Raw genomic sequence first — 22,038 nt, forward strand, 5'->3', positions numbered from 1 at the left:
CTAATGCTGGGACTCAACCCACACAATTTGGCTTCAGAGTTCATGAATTAATAAGCCATAGTCCCAGTTACAAGAGACTGCTAGTGTAATGGAGCAAGGGACAAGCAAGAGGTATAGATAGGAAGATTGAAATCAGAAAATTATGGGCAACACACTCTTTTGGATGAATCGTCTCTCAGCCTACTAGTCTCTCTGGATTTTGATGGCCCTGTACTAACTGACAATCCCGGAGGTAAACACAGCTTGTCTTGGAATAAGACTGTATCAGTGTATGGCTCCATGTGTTTACTTTATCTGTCTCTGGACATTGGGCAAGCCATCCAGTATTTGTGGAAAGAGATGCAAAATCTTTCTCATCACATGCTGTATGTACTGAGCAAAGATCTAGTCACTGTAAAGTTTTGTCCCCAGGGCAGAAAAGGAAGAAGATTGTGTTCCTTCCCATTGCTTTTACTAATCAAGTGCTCCTGTGTGCTCCAACAAGAAGTTCTTCTTAGTTGGATGAATGGATGTGTAGAGAGGCAAGAGGCCAGGACTTATGGGCTCAAGAATGTGTAAGATTTATTGGAGCTGCTGGTTAGAACACTGCTGTTTTCGTGAACTGGACCAAAATGCTCTCACACCAAGCTTTCACCAATAAAATAAATAGCCTCAGGTGTCTATCGACCTAAGAGGACCTGCCTGTAGTTGATATAATTGCCAAACCACTCACTGGGAACTTGACAGATGAGTCCTTTAGCTTTCAATTCAGGATGAGAATTTGCACCAAAAAAATAAGACATCCTTTTTAAAGAGAAATATAAATTCCTATTTTCTTAATCTTTCATTTATTCAACAAATATTTATTGAGTGCCTGCTATGTGATAGGCACTGTTCTTGGAGATTGAAATAGATCAGTGAGCAAAACAAAGATTCGTGCCCTCATGGAACTTGTATTCTAGTGTGGAGAGATAGATAATTAGCAATAGACATAATGAATAAGTATGGTACATAGTGTATGCTAGGAGTCTATTGGTGTTCTAGAAAAAGAAGGAGAGCAGAATAAGAGGAATTGGAACTGTTGGGAGCTGGTTGCAATTTTAAATAGAATAGTCCGGGTAGGCCTTATTGAGAAGGTAACATTTGAGCAAAGCTTGAAGGAGTTGAAAGGATTGGCCAAGTGAACGTCTAGGGAAAGAGCACACCAGACAAAGGAAACAGCCACACAGGAGTGTGTTTGGTATGTTTGAAGAATATCAGGAAGCCAGGGTGGCTGGAGCAGTGGGGTGGGGAGGGGATTGTGGAAGATGGGAGAAGGAACAAGGACCTGTAGGCCACTGTAGAGACTTCTACTTTTACACTGTAGGATTTTTATTCTGAATGACATGGGTCTCTATTAGAGGGTTTTGAGCAAAGGAGTGACATGTTCTCTCATGTTATAACCAGATCACTTTGACTGCTGTGTTGTGAGCTGATTGTATGAAAGCAAGAGTGGAAAGGGGGAAACCAGATAGAACACAATTTCATTTATCAGAAAGAGAGACAATGCTGACATAGACTAGGTTGTAATAGTGGAAGTGATGAGAAGTAGTCAGATTTTGGGTAGCATTAGTGGGTAGAGTCCATTGGAGTTGCTATGGATTAGACATGGTGTGTAAGAAAGAAAAAAAAACAGATGAGTTAGATACCTATGATCATCAAGATGGAGAAGGCTGCAAGTTGTTGGATATACAAATCTGGAGTTCAGGGGAAAAAAGTCTGGGCTGGAGTTATAAATGTGGGAGTTGTTGGCATACAGATGGTATCTAAAGCCAAAGGCTGAATGAGATCACTAAGGAAATGAGTGTGGATAGAGAAGAGGTCTGGGGACTGAGCCTTTGAGCATGCCAACATTAATAAGTTGGGAGAAAAAGAGGTTTCGGCAAAGGACGTCAAGATGGAGTAATCGGGAAAGGAGAGAATGCAGGAGTGATGTTCTTGACCAGGCGAGAAGGGGTACAATCTGATATACAAGTGGAGGGGTTGGCTCTGGACCGGAGCACAGGGAATTCTTCTGTACTAACCACACATTTTGGCTAACTGAAGGCACCTACATATCTGGTGCTGTCTTTATATAGTAAAGATCATTCTTGGTTATCAAGGAATTCTTTTATGGTCTTCCCAAAGCAGTTCCCCAACTGGCCACTTGGTGAATGATAATTTCACTAACAGTCAGTGCTTCACAGGTGCTGTCACACAGATCTCATTGTTGAACACAACATATTTCCTGTCTTTCTGATGAGATGGCAGCCCAGAGGAGCTAGAGTGATAGCCTAAGGTCCCCGTGACCAAGCCAGGAATGTAACGAAGGTCTCGGTGTTCGTTTGCAAAGGGCTGCCATAAAGCACCACAAACTGAATGGCTTAACAACAGAAATGTATTGTCTTCCAGTTCTGGAAGCTAGAAGAGAGAAATCAAGATGTTGGCAGTGTGGATTCCTCCTAAGGCTGGGAGAGAGGATCTGTCCCGTGCTTCTCTTCTGGCATCTGGTGATTTGTTGGCAGTCTGGGGCATTCTGACCTCATAGATGCATCACCTTAATCTTTTTTTTTTTTTTTAAGATTTTATTTATTTATTTGACAGAGAGAGACACAGCAAGAGAGGGAACACAAACAGGGGGAGTGGGAGAGGGAGAAGCAGGCTTCCCGCTGAGCGGGGAGCCCGACGCGGGGCTCGATCCCAGGACCCTGGGATCATGACCTGAGCCGAAGGCAGACGCTTAACGACTGAGCCACCCAGGCGCCCGGCATCACTTTAATCTTAACCTTTATGTTCACATGGTGTTCTCCCTGCGTGCTTATCTCTTTGTGTCTAAATTTTCCCTTTTTATAGACACCAGTCGTCTTGGATTAGAGGCTTGCCCTACTCCAGTATTACCTCATCTTAACTAATTATATCTGTGAAGACCCTATTTCCAAATAAGGTCACATTCTGAGATGCTGGCAGCTAGGGCTTCAGCATGTGAATTTGGGGTGGGGTATGGGGGAGACACACTTCTACCTATGACAGTCGTCCAATGTCACATTTAGTGCCAGCCTTAATGGTATAGATTAGGCAACTGCAGAGCAGGTAGGACTGGAATAAGTGGGATTGAAAAGGCCTTCTCCCTTGTGCGTCTCTCTGATGCCAGTCCTATCATTTGAACCTGTCGTCTTTGATGTGACTCTGCTGTGACTGTTTTGACCTGTTTCAGAAAGCAGAACCTTGAAGAAGAAGAGCTAATGACTGGGAAGGTAAGGAGTGAAGGGATTTGCAGGGATAGGTGTTCCTTTAAGGCGGTGGCCATGTTTGTTGAATACATGTTTGCCTTTTATTAAAACAACAATAACAACCCAGCTTCCTCCAGCGTCGCTCCTGAGACTCTGATTCCACAGGCCTGGAGCCAGGACCCTGCATTTTAGCATGTTTTTAGGTGATTCCGATGCCGCACCTTGACAGAGTTACCTGAAGAGCCAGGGGTTCATGGTGTGAGAATACCGAGGTTGGAGCCAGACCAGGCCTTGCCGTCCAGAGAGTGGGCAGAACTACAGAGCCCCCGATCTCAGAGCTCCAACGGCCAGAAGAGACCATCAAGATCACCTCTTCAGATAGAACACAGAGCCCAGAGGTGGTGAAGCCAGAGCATTTTGAGTGCTTAAGAGCAGAGAGAGAAGCAAAAAACAGGACTTAAATAGAATAAGAGGATTACAATGAATAAAATGAAAAGAGAGAAGAGAAATGTGAGGAGCTGCCCTTAAGCCAATGTCTAGACTAGATAATGTCTCCTTTCTCTTTATCAGGTCACAGAAGTTGTCATGCTTCAGAGGAGGCCACTTTCCTGCTTCTGAGGTTGGTTTGGGTTCCTGAAACAGGTGCTTACCCATGAGACAAAGGACAGGTCTGTTTTTTAATGGGTATTTGTTGGGATCCACTGCTTCTTGTGGCGCTGTATTGTCCTCAGCATACAGAGATAAAATAAGAACCCAAGAAAAACACTTTGAGTGTGTGATTGTGTGATGCAATCCATGGATGATCTGCAGCTAACTATGATTAGACTCTGATAGGTAGACTTCCTGAGAACATTCTGAGTAGAATGATCTGTGTCTGCACAATTTCTTTACTCTTCCTTCAACTTCTTGACCTCACTTAGTGTTCATAAGAACCCTGGAATACATATTACCCTCCCTGGACAGATGTTTTAAAGATGAAAATATGACATGCCCTTTTTCTGCTTGTAATCCTTCAGTGATTCCTCACTGTTTACCCATTGGCTCCTTCCTTGGGGAAATATGTTCCAAGTCAATAACCTAAGAGAAAAAAGGGCAATTTGGACAAGGATGTACATAATAGCTTTATTCACAATATTCAAAACTGAGAACAAACCAAAACGCAATAATAAAGGACAGGGCTAAGCAAATCCTGCCCTCTCACTACACTGGAATACTCTGTACCTGCTTTAAATGATAAGAATCTGGCCTACCCTGAGGCACGAGTGTGTGTCTCTGTGTCTGTGTCTAAAGGTGGCAAATGTGAAATCAATTTAATAAACAGGATAATGAACACCCTGATTTCAACTCTCTAAAAATACACATGCGCATACTGACAAAGACCGAGCAGTAACAAAAAGTAATGAAATGTTTGACGCTGTATGTGAATCAGATCTGCTGTTCAAGTGTGACATAAACATTTCAGTGGGGAAAAATAATGCCTTTGGAATTTTCTTCTGAGGACTCTCACATAGAATTTTATACTGTGAAGAGAAAAACGAGTCGTGGAACTCAAAACCTTAAGACTTCAATACAAGGGGGCGGGCCAAGGACACGGTGACAGTTTTATGTTGGGATGGCTGTGTTTGACTCAATTCAAGTTGGAGCCGGGGCAGGGCGTGGCCGCCCAGGGCGCCTTCACTGAGGGTGCCCAGGTAGGCACATGCACCCTTGGCTTGGGGTTCCATCTGTCCCTGCTGCTACCACAGCAGTTCAAGGCCAGTGGGAAATCACAGAGCAGGGAAAGCACTGCCCTATTAACTGAGAGAAAAACTGGTCAGACTTGATCAAGCAGAACATTAGTGTGTGATGTCAAACTGACCTTCTGTACAATTTCAAAGAGGCTTCAGGAACAGTTCAGCAAGCTCTCTTCTCTTTATTGGTCTTTGCTGTGGCCAAAAGCATAAAAGCATGGTACCAAGGGCTCGCTGTTGATGCACACAAATGACTGCAGTACCCCCAATTCTGTATCTATTCAAATATGTTCATTAGGTCTCTGGCTAGCTTTCTTTCAAGGTTCTTACCCCAACCCTAAGTCTTACAGTATTTGCCTTTTGTACCTTTCGGTAAACAATGTTAGCATCCTTGTGTCCTCTAGGTTTGTCATTCACTGTGTACAGAGGGGGAGTGGGGGGTTGGTCAGAAAAGATGTTGCCCTTCTAGGTTATCTGCGTTTTCTGTCCTTGTAAATCTGGGTCACTCAATCTTGGCTTGATCCTGGCTTGCTCAGGCCCTGAGAAGAACTGGCTCTTGCATCCCAAACTCATGTGAGTCTAATTTGTATCAGAAAATCAATTTAATCATTGACAATGAGAAATATAGCAGCCAAGGGGGGCAATATTTATGTTGGACAGTTTGCAAGTTCTCTTCCCACAAAGGAAACCAAACAAAGATTAGAAGTCTGTTGCTGTGTGAGCATCAGCTACTGGTACAAGGAAGGGTTCTGAGAAAGTTTTATTTACAAACCAATCTACCTAGAATTCCCTGACTACCTTTCAACGTGTACTCCGCTAAAGGCCCAGGGCACACCTCACCTGTTCTTTGAACCTTCTTTTACCTCTGGGTTCTTGGGAGAAATTAATCACTTCCTTGGTCAGGCTACCATACTTTCATACCTCTATTATAAGGCCAATCAACTTGTATTCCAGTAATTCTTGATACATCTGTCTCCTCTGCTGTTTCCATCATGGGGACAGGGCCTCTCTCATCTACTTTGTTGCTCAATGCCTAGCACATAATAAGTGCTCAGTTTAGGGTTGTTAAATGAATGAGTTATTTCTCCATCTACCCTAATGGCCTTTCTAAATCAGTTTTTATTAAATAGAGGTAGGTACTAAGAGAGAGAGAGAGACAGAGAGAATCCTATTCCCTAACCATGAGAGACCTGTCCAAACACCATACTGTGGAGAACCCATAAAAGATAGTCTTAGGCAATACTCAGTGCATTATGTTTTCACCCAGACTGATCTGCTTATCTGATCCTTCTATTATTATTCCCTGGCCTCCCTGTAGGCCCTAGCTTATATATGCCTTAATCTGCCTCTTTATTTTAGTGAACAGTTTGACCGCTTCCACAAGCATATTGTTTCGGATTCTCCTAACTCCTGTTTACCTACCTCAAGCCCCAGAAATGCTGAATCAGAATCTGAACTTTAACATGACCCGCAAGTGATTTGTAGGCATCATGAACATTGGAGAAGCTCTGCTTTAAGTCTTTAGGAGGCCTACTGCTCCTGGCTGCATGGTTTTCCTTTCTAGCTTGTCCTCTGTCCTTCTTCAGACATCAACATCCATTGTATTAGTTATCTATGGTTGCATATAAAATCACCTCAACTTATCACCTTAAAACAATACTTATTATCTTACGGTTTCTGTGCATCAGGAATCTGGGCAAGACTTTTTTTTTTTTTTTTTTTAAAGAGAGAGCCAGAGAGAGATCAGGGGATGGGGGAGCAGAGGCAGAGGGAGAGAGAGAATCCCAAGCAGGCTTCATGTCCAGCACAGGGCCCGATGTGGGGCTTGATCTTACAACCCTGAGGTCATGACCCAAGTGGAAATCTAGAGTGGGATGCTTAATCAGCTGAGCCACCCAGGTGCCCCTGGGTAAGACTTATCTGGATCCTCTGCTCAGGGACTCTCACAGGGTGCAATGAGGTGTCAACTGGACTTTAGTCATCTAAGGCTTGGCTGGGGAGGAGTCACTCCAAGCTCACTCATGTGGTTGTTGGTAGGACTCATGTCTTCATGGGCCGTTGGATAGAAGGCTTCCTGAGTTCCTTGCCTGGTTGGTCTCTCCACTGGGCGGCTCACAACATGGCAGCTGGCTTCATATAGAACAAACAGATGAAAAAGCAAGAGAGGGCAGGTGAGATGGAAGCCAGTCTTTTTGTAACCTAATCTCAGAAGTGATAGCTCATTATTCTTTGCCTTATTTTATTAGTTAAAAGTAAGTCAGTAAAGGGGCTCCTGGGTGCCTTGGTCGGTTAAGCGTCTGCCTTCAGCTCGGGTCGTGATCTCAGGGTCCTGGGATCGAGCTCAGCGTCAGGCTCCCTGCTTGGTGGGGAGTCGGCTTCTACTTCTCCCTGTACCCCTCGGCCCCGCTGGTGCTCTCTCTCCCTCTTGCTCTGTGCACTTTCTCTCTCTCAAATAAATAAATAAAATCTTAAAAAAAAAAAAAAAAAAAGTAAGTCAGTAGGTCCAGTCTATAATCAAAGGGAGAGAATTAGACCAGGGTGTGAGTAATGGGAGGGGGGATCTTCAGGGGCTGTCTCAGAGGCTGCCTACTACATCCATGTTCATTTTCATCTAATAACTTGGCCGACTAGTTTCTACTTCAGTTACACATCTGGGTGGTCACACATGGGACCTCAACACCACTTGGAATTTTATAATCCCCAAACTCTCACCCTCTGTGTTTCCTGTCTTGACTACAACTTTTCATTCCCTCTGCTTGTCCCACATCTTCACTCCTATTATACCATCCTTGAGAGCAAACATGACTTCCTATCCCTTTCAGCCTTTCTTGTCCTAGTGTGTTAATACTCATCCAGTCTTACTCAAAGTTCCATACAGGGGGCTTCTTATGAGCAGCTAGTTGGGTATGGCCTTACTAAAAACCTAGAAACACCCACACTCATCTATTTGATTTGTGGGATTGTCCCACTTTCCCTTCCTCCACTTTAGGGCAAATTTAGTATTCTCTGCTCTTTCTTCCATTCCCCGGTTGATGAACATGCCTGAAGGAAATCATAAAATCATCCTGATTTGCTTCACTTATAAATGGATGCTGTCTAACTTCATAAGAGAGGTAACACCTCTCTTCAGGAATGTATCTCTAAAGAATTTATCCAATATCATTTCCAGAACTTTCTCATCCTCCTTAAGTCCCCACAGCTACCTTCACTATCCTTGGTCTATCCTTGGTCTATCCTTAGTCTTCCTCCAGCAGAAGGATGCTCCCATTTCGCTGTCTCCACTTTAGAATGCTGTCATCTCTTCACTCATTATTTTTTGTCCTTGTCTCAGAGGAATAGGTGCTGGTCTTCCTTTCTGGGTTCAAACTCTTCACATGTCCTTACAATCCGTTCTGTCCCACCTCTTGACTTCACTCCAGTTCCTCCCTCTCTCTCTGTATTGCCTTCTTCCCTTCAGCTTACAAATATGTCCACAGTAAAAGCAGCCTTGACTCAGTTACTGCCTCAACCTATGAGTTCATCACTTTATTTCTACCACTAAGTTTATTTTTAGTTTTATTATAATATTCAAATATAAAGGAAAGTGAAGGGGTGCTTGGCTGGCTCAGTCAGTACAGCGTGCAACTCTTGATCTCGAGGTTGTAAGTTCAAGCCCCATGTTGGGTGTAGAGATTACTTAAATATAAAATCTCAAAAAAAAAAAGAAAAGTAGAATACCATAATAGCTACCAATATACTTGCTCCTTGATTGAACAATTGGCCATTTCTTCTTCATCTTTCTTTTCATGAAGTATTTTAAATTAAATTATAGACATCATGACATTTCACTCCTAAATACTTTAAAACGCTTCTCTTAAAAACAATATCATTATCATAATTAAAACTAATAATAATATCTTCATATTATGTAACAGACCATATTCATATTTTCTCAATGGTTTCAAAAAATGTGTTGTACGGTTTTTTTTTTTCAAGCCAGGATTCAAATAAAAACCATGTGTTGCTCAGGTTTGTGTGGTTTAATTTTCTTTTGATGTCAACGGTGCTCCCCTCCCTCTTTTTTATGTCATTGAATTGTTGAATTGGGCCCATTGTCCCTAGCTTTGTCCCATCTTCTGGATTGGTCTGATTGTTTCTTTTTTGGTGTCATTTAACATGTTCATTTACCCCTAAATTTCCTGTAAACTGGAGATGAAATATAAAGGCTGATTTCAATTCAAGTTAAACATTTTTGTCAGGAAAATGCATAGCTGGTGTTATGTACTTTATATTACATCACATTTTTGGCACATTACTTCTGATTGTCCACTTTTAGTGATGCTAACATTTATTACTGGGTTAGGGAGGCAACAGCCAGAGCTCCCCACAGTTAAATTACATTTTTTTTCACTTGCAATCAGCAAATAATCCATGGAGTGATATTTTAGTACCATTTTGGCACCTCTCCAGATTGTAAACCTCCTTTATTCTGTAAGAATGAGTATATCAGTCATGGTTCATTAGAGGAAACAGAAGCCAATCTAGATTTTTTTTTCCATCAGAGAGAGATCTAATTCAACTAATAAGGAGCTTCCAAATTCACTGGAAGAGCTTGGAAAGGAGGCAAGGCTAGGCCTCCAGGGGGTGAAACAGACTAAATTTAGTACCTGTGTCCCAAGGCTCATGAAGCCACCATTGCCATGCTGCAGCTGTATCTCCACATTCTCAAATCTAGGACCTAGAATTTAGCAGAAAAACTCATTGTCTCCATACCCATGCTGGCCAGAAGCAACGGTCAAAGGAACAAGAAGATGACCTGCCCCTAATTTCTACCTTCCAGATCTAATACAAGTACATTTCATTTTTGGAACCTAATTCATATCCTGAAAACTAAGATATAAAACAGTCTGCATTTTTTTTTAACTTTCCAACCAGCCTCTGTACACCGTAAGCATTAGAGTAGTTGCTGATCAAGATAATCCATACCACAGTAGGGCAAGGGCATTAAAAGGGAATATACCTGAGACTTCTAAGATTCTGTGGCAGGAATAAGGATCTTTCTCCTAGGCTTCCTGCTCTGCAGGCACATTGCAGAATGGAGAAGGTAAAACCCAACAGTTACTACTTCTCCATATGCTTTTCATTTCTGAAGATTATGTTGATATCTCTCATCTACTCTTGCCTCATTTTACATTCTGTTGTACTTGATGGTTGTAATTTTTAAGTTCTCATTTTTATTAGAGTTTTGGGAGAAAAAGAAATAGCAACCTTTTCAGATCTACTAGATGATTGTCAAACTGTTCCATAGACATGTGGGAGTGATAGGATATCCTCCCATGTCCTTGTGTGCAGGATTTGTGGGATATACCAGCATAGCAGAGTGCAGGTATTAATAATTTTTAAAAATTCCCCTAAGTAATTCTATTAAGCCCTACCAATACCACCATTTTTGTATTACTTACTCATGTCTGTATACAACATTACTCCAAAACTTAATGGCGGATAACAATAAACATTATCTCACAAACAACAAATATTATCTCACAGTTTCTGTGGATCAGGAATCTAGTCTTTGTGTTCTTGTTTGGCTATAGTTCATTCATTTTCGTTGCTATAAAATGCTCCATTGTTTGCATGTACCAAATTTATGTATTTATTCTATTAATGGACATTTGAATTTCTAGTTTAGGGCTATTTTAACAATGCTGACATGAAGACTCTCTTACATGTTGCCCATAAAAAGACTTGCTAGCACATACTTCTTGGGTTTATATCTAGGACTGGAATTGCTGGGTAAAGGGTATGTGTATTGCCAGTATTTACTAGATATTTCACATCTCCAAAGTTGTACCAGCAGGTGTGTGAGAGTTACTGATGCTCCCTATCCTTGCCAATGCTTGGTATTGTAAGACTTCTAAAATTTTTGGCAATCTGATGGTTACGAAAAGATATCTCACCCTGCTTAATTCACTGATCACTTGAGGTTGAGTCCTGTTTCTTGTTTACTGATTATGTGTTTCTTCTGTGAGGTCATTATTCATATCCTCATTTAATGTTTCAGCTGGTTGTTTTTTGTGGGTTGTTGTTTTGTTTTTTGAGAAATAGAGAGAGAGAGAATGAGAGCAGGGGGAGAGGCAGAGGGAGAGGGAGAGAGAGAATTCTAAGCAGGCTCCACACCCAGCATGGAGCCCCATGCGGGGCTCGATCTCATGACCCTGAGATCATGACCTGAGCTGAAATCAAGAGCTGGATGCCTAACTGACTGAGCCACCCAGGCACCCCTCTGTTGGTTATTTTTATGTTTTCTTGGACATGTAGGAGCACTTATATATTATGCATATTACCCTTTGTTAGTTACACTGATTCTCTCAACAAATATTTATTGAGCACTTAGTGCACTTAGAGGATACAGCAGTGAACAAGACAGAAAAAAACCCCTCTTAGTTCATGAGGCATATATTCTAGTATAGGGAGAGAAACAGTAAACACAATAAATAAGTGAAGTTTATGTATATTGGATTTTACATACCCTGGGATAAATGCTATAGGCAGAAATAAAGCAGGGAAGGGGGATAGGGAGTTCTGGGGAAGGATTACAACTTAAAATAGGGTGGTCAAGGAAAGCTTCACTGGAAGACCAACATTTGAGTCAAACCTGAGGAAGGTGGGGAAACAGGACCCAGAGATATTTGGTGGAAGAACATCTTAGAACAACAAATGCAAGGGCCCTGGAGTTGGAGCATAAATGATTGGTGCAGGGAACAACAGGGAGGCCAGTGGGGCCAAAAATGAGTCACAAAGAGATGAGATTGGAGCAGTAAGGTGGGGAAAATGTATGTGCAGCATGTAAAAGATGTTGTGGACCATTACAAGGACTTGACTTTTACTCTCAGTGAGGTGATAAGCCATTTGAGGAAAGGAAAGATTTGAGCAAAAAAATGACCCAATCTGATTACTGTTTGTTTGTTTGGTTAAAGATTTTATTTCTTTGAAGTACTCTACACCCAATGTGGGGCTCAAACTCACAACCCTGAGATCAAGATTGCATGCTCTACCAACTGAGCCAGCCAGGCGCCCTGACTTACTGGTTTAAAAGGCCCACTGTGGGGCACAAGAGCAGAAGAAAAGTGAGTGGCTTTCAAAATAATCCAGGTGGAAGATCATGGACTGAGGTGTTACTGAGGTGGTAAAAAGTGATTAGAAAAAATTAAAAGATAACTTATGAGTAACTGTGACCCAGCTGAGGTTGGGTAGCATTTGTTGGGTAGTTATTGAATGATTTTTGTTTTTCTATTCTAGAGGAACTTTCTCTAGTGATGCTTAGGACCAGAGACTGTGGATGGAGAAAGCAAAGGTAACCAACCCTTCGGTGGGGATTGGTATGACAATAACAGTAAACAGGCAAAAATGGTAATAGCATGGGCTAAGGTGGTACCAGTAAAGGTAGTGAGAAGTTTTCAGAATCTTGATTTATTCTGAAAGTAGAACTAACAGGATTTGTTGATAAATTGGGCATGGAATAAAAGCAAAAGTGAGAAATCAGGGATGACTTTAGGTTTGTTTTGTTTTCTTATTTTTTTTATCCTAGAAGGTTAGAGTTTTTATTAGTTAATAATGAAAAAACTTCAAGAAGATCACATTTGGTAGAGAAGATTAGGAGCTCATTTTTGGACTTCTTGTGGTTGAATTGCCTCATAGACATTCAAGTGGAGGTGCCCAGTTGGCAACTGGACATATGAAACAGGCATTCAGGAGAATTTAAAGGGATTTTTACTAGTCAACATTGTTGGAGTAACAAACCACCCCCAAATCTCAGTGGATTAGAGTAACATTTATTTCTTGCTCTTGTTACATATGGGTGGCAAATTGATTATGACTCTACTCTAGGCTGTGAGCCAGCTATGTCTGATTCAAGTGTATTCTAATCTGAGCCCTAAGCTGAAGAAACAGCCACTATCTGGCACATGCCACACTCGTGGCAAAGGGCAGAAGCAAGAAAGGCCAACCTAAACAATGCAATCCAATTTAAAGCTTCTCTTTGTATGTGGCATACACCACACGCTTACATTCTATTCCATTCATTGGCCAAAGAAAGTCACATAGCCCAGCCCTGCAATGAGACAAAGATGTATATTGTGCACTGAAGAGGCATTTCAAGACAAATCCAAAAGTGTGGATGTACAATCCTTATAGAAGGGAGGGAGCAAATTGTTGTAAACCATGGTTCAAACTACCACAAAGTGAGTATAGACATTGAAGAGAAGAAATCCAAAGGCTGAGCTATTTCAATGTTCAGAGGTCACAGAGATAAGGTAAAACCAACAAAAGAGTCTGAGAAGGAGCAAATAGTAAGGTAGGGAGAAAACCATGTTGGAAGTCAAGTAAAGAAAGAGTCTCACAAAGGAAGGAGGAATCATCTTGGTCACACACATTGCTAATAAGTCAAGCAAGATGAGGACTGACGTTGACCAGTAAATTTAACCACATGGAAATCTTTGGTGATCTTGACATGAGAATTGATGATACAGTATGGGGGCAAAAACCTGATCAGTGTGGATTCAAGAGAGAGTGGGAGGAGAGAAGTCAGAGTAGTGGGTACAGGTGGACTACTCTTTCAAGGATTTTTGCTTAAAGGGGAAAGAAGGAAATGAAGGAGTAACTGGTGGGAAAATTGAGGTCAGTGGGAGTTTTTTTTAAGATGGGATAAATAAAACCATAGTTTCATGATGTTAAGAAAGATCCTGTAGAGAGGGAAAAAGTGAGAATGCCAGAGAGAAAGTAGACAACTGGTGTACCAAGATCCCTAAATAGGCTGGAGGGGGTGAGGTCTAGTGTAGAGTAGAGGACTGGTCTTCATGAGAACCATAGACACAGTCTGTTCATAGCAACAGGTGACAAGGCAGAGCAAATGGACACAAGTGCAGGTAGGTGAGTAGATGTGATGGTGGGAACAGATGGTAATTCTTTTCTTATTGCTTCTGTTTCTCAGCTAAATAAGATGCAAGTCATCAGCTGAGAGTGAGAATAGGGAGAAGTTGTCAGAGGTTTGAAAATGAGAAGAAAGTATGAGTAGTCTAAGAGAATGGGAGACTGAATGCACTAGTGAACAATAATGATTGGTAGGTAGCATTAAGGGCCTACTTGAGGTTAGTGATAACTGTGTGGGTTTTGTTTTTTTTTTTCTCCACCCACAGTCAGCAGCAGAGGTGTGGGTGCAGAGTTAAGTAGAGAATTAGATTTATCCAGATAAGAAACAGGCAGAAAGTTAGATTTAACTAGAATTTATCATGTTAAAAAAAAGTAAGAGGGACAAGGTAGTTTAAGATGTACGACACAAGGGGAGGTACATAATGGTTGATCATGGAATTTAAATTGGATAATAATGGAAGTAGAACATGGCACAGGGTAAGGAACAATAAAATGGTGGAAGATTTAATAGATTATAGGTCCAAATATATTTGACAAATTGTTGGAGTCAGAGATAAGCTCAAAGAGTAGAAGGCCTTGGTCAGAGAGTGTGATGCTTGATACTGGCATTATGGAGGAGTTGTAGCTATGGGCAATAAGAAGATCTAGAGAAGATCAGTAGAACTTCCTTGATGATGGGACTCTTCCATGTCCACCATCTAATATGGCTGCTACTCATGGCTACTGATCACTGAAAATGGGCCAACTAAGGAAATGAAATTTAAATTGTATTTAAGTTTAATAAGTTTAAAATTAAAAGCAACATGAAGCGAGTAGCTACCAGATTGAGCAGTGCAGTTCTAGAGATTTGACCATGTTAGTGAGTGGCTAAGTTGGAAGACAGCAGTGCTGGAGAAGAGGAGGCCAAATACTTAGGGGCTAGATTATTGAAAGGACGGTATCAGGAAATGGATATTGAAATCACTAAGAATTATGACAAGAATAGTGTTGGGATGACAGTGAACTGCCAGCTAAAATCTTCAAGGAATGACAGGTGTCCCAGGATAGGAGGATGAGTATAACAAGGAGCAAAGTGAGTGGTATAGTCACATAACATGTTAATCAAAACAGAGGGTTTTAGGAAGGAAGGAGGGAGGGAGAAAGGTTTAATCAGCAATCAAGGAGGACACTTACCCCTTTGTCGACATCCAGTGGTATAATATAGGCTTTGAAAATACGTTCTTTCATTGCAAAGAAAAGTTTGGATTGTCTTACCACTTATTTATGGTGTTTTTGGTTGAATAAAGTTTTCCTTCTTAAATTTGGAAAATGTATTCACTTTTTAAATGATTCTCATTTTTAAATCTTAATTAAGAAATCCTCCCCTATCCCAAGGTCATAAATATATTACCTAAAATTTTCTTTTAAAAGTGTTATAGAGGGGCGCCTGGGTGGCTCAGTTGGTTAAGCGTCTGCCTTCGGCTCAGGTCATGGTCCCAGGATCCTGGGATCGAGCCCCGCATCGGGCTCCCTGCTCAGCGGGAGGCCTGCTTCTCCCTCTCTCACTCCCCCTGCTTGTGTTCTCTCTCTCACTGTGTCTCTCTCTGTCAAATAAATAAAATCTTTAAAAATAAAAAATAAAAGTGTTATAGATTTGCTTTTCACATTTAAGTTTTTAATTCCTCTTAAGTTTATATTTATGTATGGTATGAGATAGAAAACAAATTTAATTTTTTCCATATAATCTGTTTTCTGAAGTACAACCTCATGAAGTTCACTTTCTTACAGTGTTACCACCATCATATTAATTCTGTAATAGCTCTTGAAATTAGCTCTTTATCCCAGATGATGTTCATTTTAATGTAATGTATTAATTGTAGATGTATGCTGCTTAGTACTGTGTGTGTGTGTTTTAATTCTACAATTACTTCGTTATTATTTCTTCAAATATTGTTTTTCCAGCATCCCTCCATTCTTTTGGAACTTGTATTGAATGTAGGCTGGAGCCTCTCAATCTGTTTTTCATGTTTCCTAATTAACTGCTTTTTCTTTAGCTAGCTAGCTAGCTCTTTGGCTGTCTGTGCTGTGTTCTAGGTAAATCTCTCAGCACCGTCTTCCAATTCAGTAAAGTCACTCTTCAAATGTATCTAGTCTAGAGTTTACTCATCTATTAAGTTTGTAATGGCTATAAAAATATGTAAATTCTAATCATCTTTGGTTGCTCCTTTTTTATATCCAGATGTTTTTTATTTTCTATATACTCACTTTTTACAAATTATTATTAATATTAATAGAAGTTATTCCTTGACTTACATTTTTTAACATCCTAAAAACATTTATTTAAAAATAATTGTCAGGGGTGCCTGGGTGGCTCAGTCGGTTAAGTGTCTGCCTTGCTCAGGTCATGATGCGGGAGTCCCGGTATCGAGCCCCACATTGGGCTCCCTGCTCAGTGGGGAGTCTGCTTCTCCCTCTGCCACTCCCCCTGCTCGTGCTTCTATTTTGATATGCCCTATTTTGATACAGTTTTGAAGTAGGGCTCTAAGTCTTCCTCCAAATATCTAACCATTTGTCCTCATATCATTTAACAAATTATTTATTGAATTGCCAGTTTCTGCACTTGCTATTTTTTAAATACTCTCCAAGTCTGTCTTATTCTTTTTTTTTTTTTTGTCTTAGTCTTAGTCTTTGTATTCCCATTGTTACTGCCCTAGTTTCAGTCACTGTCATCCTGTCGACTTTTACCTAGATTGCTGTCTAGCCCCCTAACCCTTGTTGGACTTCCAGTCCTTAAACATGCTGCGGTCGAAATAACCTTTGTGTGACACAAAATTGATCATGTTACTCCCTGCATGAAACCTTCCACTGACCATCTCACTCCCTCAAGATGTAGTAAAAACCATTTGTTGGGGTTTACCCTTATGTCACCTTATTTCTGTAGCTTCATCTCTTGCCATTCATTCTCTTCACCCTCATCTCTACTGTCCACCCCTAAGGCATTTAGCCTCCTGAATATGCCATAGTCTGCCTCCTTTCTAGGCACATACTATTCTTGGCCTCTGCCCTACCCCACTGTATCTTTGTTGACTAACTCATCTATCCAGCAGGTTTACTACGATGTCACAACCTCCAATAAGCCTTTTGTGATTGGCCTTGAGCCCAGATTAGGGGCCTCTCCCATATGAGACTTTCCCTATTACAGTACTACCCATGCAGAATTGCAATTGCTTATTTGCTTCCCGTCTAGACTGTAAGCCAGTTGGAGAAATTTTGTGTTCTACTTCTGAATCCTTTGCATCTAATACATAGTAAATTTCTACAAGTTGTTTTTGAATTTGATAAAAATTTATCAACTACAGGGGCGCCGGGGTGGCTCAGTCGGTTAAGTGTCTGCCTTTGGCTCAGGTCATGATCCCAGGGTCCTGGGATGAGACCCCACATTGGGCTTCTTGCTCAGCGGGGGGCCTGCTTCTCCCTCTCCTCCCCGCTCATGCTCTCTCTCCCTATCTCTGTCTCTCAAATAAATAAAATAAAATAAGATAAAGTAAAATAAAATAAATTTATCAACTATATGGTATATAGCAGACACCATGCTGAGCTATGGGAATGAAAGAGAAAACAGGAACGACAAGATCACTCCCCACATACAGCTTATATTCTAGTGAGAGAGACTGGCCATAAAACAAAACAAAACAAAATTTAAAAAAATCAATTGCAACTGGTGTTAGGAAGAATATAAACAGTTGGCTGTGATAGGGACTAATAGAGGATCCTACTTAGATAGGATGGCCAAGAAATTCTGCTTTGAGGAACTGGCACTTAAGCTAAGAACTAAAGAATGAGAAGGGGACAATCATGTGAAAAGCTGAAAGTAGAGCATAGCAAGCAGAAGGAAAGGCAAGTGCAAAAACCTGGAAACGGGTAACAGCTTGGTGCGTTCTAGGAACTCTGACTGCAGAGTTGTAACTGCTGGGATAAAGTGCATGGTATGAAGTTGGAAGCCTTAGGCAGGTAGCCAGATCATGCAGAGTCTTTTTACCATAGCCAGACACTTGGATTTGTTCTAACAGGCCGGAAAATCCTAGAAGGGTTTTAAGGGTTTGAGGAGGAGAAAGGCAAGCTTCAATTACATTTTAAGGGTTCACTCTGGCTGTTTTGATAATGCAACATAAGGAGATCCCCATGGATATGAGGGATTAGTTAGACAGCTATTGCGGTAATCTAGGAGAGGGGGAGTGGTAGCTTGAACTAGCATGGTCACAAGTAGAGATGGAGACAAGTGAATTAATTCAAGGTATATTTTGTAAGTAGAACAATTTGAACTTGCTGGCGGAGAGACTATGAAGGGTAAGAGAAAGGGAGGAGGCTAGGATAACTCCCAGACTTCTGACTTCAGTGACTGAGTGAATGACCTGTGTTGTTATTTATAGAGTTGGAACAATGGGGAGGAACTTGGGAGGCCTGGGGAGAACACAGGGAAATTAAACTTTCTATTTTGACTATGTTAAGTTTGAAATGTTTGTGAGACAACCAAGTACAGAAGTCATATTAGCAGTTTGAAAATGTTGAATACATTGAATATCTGGAGCTTAGGTGAAAGGTCTGATCTTGACGTAGGCTTCAGCATGAAGCCTTAGGAAATGGATGAGCTCCCCAAAGAACAAAGTCCACGTGGAGAAGAGAAGGTACTATTTAGACACTAGATCAGTTACCAGAGTGTCTCTTCTCCCCCGCCTTGTCATTGGACTGAGCTAGGAAATAAATCTATGCATATACATATGCACATAAATATGTATTCACATACATTCACTTGTATACATAGATAAAAACCACATTCACATCCATATTTATTTGTGTCTATCTACCTATATTGAAAACTGTGAGTTCACACTGACATGTTCCATTTCAATCCAGTACTACGGGGCTCATTCTAGCTTTCTCCTATCATTATTTATACAACTCTTCTCTCACAGTGAGAAACTTACCTATCATTATCCTCAGGATTCTACTGATTTGCTTGACCTCCCCATGTGTAGCTAATCTCCTGACACCTATAGGCTGCCATCATGCTAGAATACCCTCCCTGAGCAGGCCCTGTCCCTCATGAGGCTCTTCTGCCCAGGAAGAAAGTTCATTTTTTTAAAATTTAGGTTCTGCATGTCTTATTATGTATAGCCTTTGGTACTTTGTTTTTGTTGGTGTTTTGAAAAGGCGTTTTTCAAGAGTTACATTTTCTGATATTTTATATTTGAAAAGGCTACAATATGTGATTTCATTTTTCCTATTTGCCAGTTTGAAATGAAAACATTGTTTTTATTTCATTGCTTTTATTGGTTATTAGTAGCACTGAACATTTTTCAAATGTTTTTTGGCCATTTAAATTTATGTTTCTGTGAATTGTATGGATCCTTTGTTTACTCTATGGGAATTTTAGCACTTTTTTTTTTTGGTTTAATTTTTCCCAGGTATTTTATTCTTCTTGATGCAAATGCAAATGGGATTGTTTTCTTAATTTCTCTTTCTGTTACTTCATTATGTGTGTATAGAAACCCAACAGATTTCTGTTTATTAATTGTATCCTGCAACTTTACTGAATTCATTTAATTAGTTCTGATAGTTTTTTGGTGGAGTCTTTGGGGTTTTCTATGTAGTATCATGTCATATGCAAATAGTGACAATTTTACTTCTTCCCTACCAATTTGGAAGCCTTTCATTTCTTTTTCTTGTCTGATCGCTCTGGCTAGGACTTCCAGTACTATGTTGAATAAAAGTGATAAGAGTGGACATCCTTGTCTTGGTCTTGATCTTAGAGGAAAAGCTTTCAGGTTTTCCCCATGGAGTGTGATATTAGCTGTGGGAGTGTTTTTCTTTTTTTAAATCAGCTTTCCTGAGTTCTTTGTAAATTCAGGAGAATATTAATCCTTTACCTATCTAAGTTGTCACCGATATTTTCCCCCAGTTTTTTATTTGTCATTTAAATATATCTTATTTTGATTTTTGACATGTGGAATTTTTCTTTTTTTGTAGTTAAATTTACTGTTCTTTAGTGACTCCTCCTCCCCTTAGTTTTAAGTTTAGAAAGAGACCTTCCCTATCCAGGGATTTAAACAAACATACCTCCCCCCACCCTTCTCCTTCCTCCTCCCTCTCCCTCTCCTCTTTTTCTCCTCTGTCTCTTCCTTCTTTTTCATTAAGGTTTGCCTTAAGGCCAGCTTTAAGTTAAACAAGCCACTAAGCCAGCCCCAGTCACTTTGGTCTCTTGGGAGGGGGTCTTGTAGACCAAGAAAAACGTGGAACTGGGATGGATTTCTCTACAACACAACCCTCTCCCTTTCCCTCCTACATAAGCAGTTCAGTGTTGAGCTCCCTAATAAGTGTATGTACATCTGACAATTCATAAACTGCTGCAGTGAAAGGTGGCCTTTAAATATTCTGTATATAAATTTAGCCATTTATACAGAGAGAATGGAAAAAAATATGGCCTGATTCTGATCAGATGCTGCTTGTTTCTCCTTACACCATGGGGTTCTGTTCTATGTCATTTCCTTTGAAGTCAGTGGGAGCTCTGTGCAGGACAGCACCGCGAACACCGGGCTCCATACATGAAGGTGAGAACTGCCATTACGATAAACTATTCGGCAGTGTGGTGGAGGGGAACGTTGGTTCAACGCACTTGGTGGCTACCCTGCAGATCCCACTGTCTGTGAGAGCTTTGTTCAACTGTAGCAAACAAGAGCTTTTTGAGTTTTGACATACAAGGGCTCATTCAGCAGAGCATCCCCTGTTATGAGAGGAAGCACAGTGCTGGGCAGACATTGCAGGTTTTAGCCAGCACACTGAGGGCATTTCTCTCACATTCTCTCCATCTGTAAAGAGACTGTTTTCAAGACCCCAAAATGGTTTTCTATAGCTTGGAGAGATGTATAAATATTTTTTACATGTTTGTACTCACGTATAATGAGGGGCAGACTACAGTCATATCAAAGTCGCCAGGCTTTTCAATGCGGAAAGAAAGAATTCTTTGCGCATTTTAGCTGAGCGTGTTATTGGCTGAAAAGCAGAGCTTACAATAGAGGCAGTGAGAGAAACTTTGATTTCTGGAGATGATATTGGGAATAAAGAATCATGTACATTTGCTTGCTGTCTCAGGAGCATTATTTTTTTAATTAGCCCACAGAAACTCTCTTTTCTCCCCCGCTTTCACAATGAGTAATATACCATTTTTTAGGAGGCCAAATCAAATGATAGTTTCAGGTTATTGTTCTATAGACATCTGAATGAATAGATAGCAAAGAACAAATTGCCCAAATCGATGGGTGATTTTTTTCCACCCACCCCATCCCCTGACTTTGAAATAGTGATATCCCCTTACTGATGCCTTCATCGTATCATTCTGCTCTTGTCTCCAGGCCCTTGCCTAGGCTCTAGCATACAAGGCCCCTCACTTCCAAGGACCCCTCTCAGAGCAGGACACCAGCATTTTGTACTTGTAACGTCTCTTATTGGATAGCGTCGGAGTGGAGCAGGCATATTTTATTTACAATTTCAAATTCTTTTTCGGAAGACTTGTATCCACCCCTGAATATAGAATACCCTTTCTTTCCACAGGCCATCAGGTGGTTAGCATGTAGACAATATTTAAATCCCTGGGACTGGGTGAGATCGCCAAGGGAGGAAATAAATGTAGATGGGGAAGAAGAGAGAACTGAGTTCTGGGACACTCCAAATTCAGGGGACTGAGAAGAGAAAATATATCTGGGAGACCACTCCATAATAGTACACGAGGAACAACATCATTCTTTGAAACAATAGTTATGCTGTAATATAATAAACTATTCTAGAGAGTGAATATGCCTTAATTTATATAAGCTGTCCTCTACCAATAGCTTCTTAACTGTTCCTCCCACTCTCAGCTTATCCTTTACTCCAATCTTCTCTTCATACTCCTTAGGTTAACCTTGGATGAATTTTAGATTTTTGTGACCAGATAAAAAAATGGAAAATTGAGTAAGTACAATATATTACATTTATATGATGAAATACAGTGCAGCTGTGATTTTTAATAAGAAAGTACTCACAAAATCATGTTAAGAAAGAATAATCCCAATTTATACATAAACATGCACACGTACACACACAAATAGAAGACCAGAAAAAAATGGTATATGTGATCCCATCAAAAGTGTAACATATTT

General features: G+C 40.6%; 1 long non-coding RNA gene across 1 annotated transcript; it reads left to right on the forward strand.

The window, feature by feature from the left end:
- Positions 1-1,150: 1,150 nt before the first annotated feature.
- On the forward strand, positions 1,151-21,816 carry LOC145721838 (uncharacterized). The gene is made up of 3 exons (XR_014145769.1): positions 1,151-12,063; positions 12,236-12,290; positions 21,795-21,816. It is a non-coding gene; the product is annotated as an uncharacterized LOC145721838 (long non-coding RNA).
- Positions 21,817-22,038: the final 222 nt, after the last annotated feature.

Source organism: Leptonychotes weddellii, chromosome 5 (assembly GCF_054177405.1).
Source record: "Leptonychotes weddellii isolate Sample4059 chromosome 5, ASM5417740v2, whole genome shotgun sequence".
In the NCBI taxonomy this organism is placed as follows: Eukaryota; Metazoa; Chordata; class Mammalia; order Carnivora; family Phocidae; genus Leptonychotes; species Leptonychotes weddellii.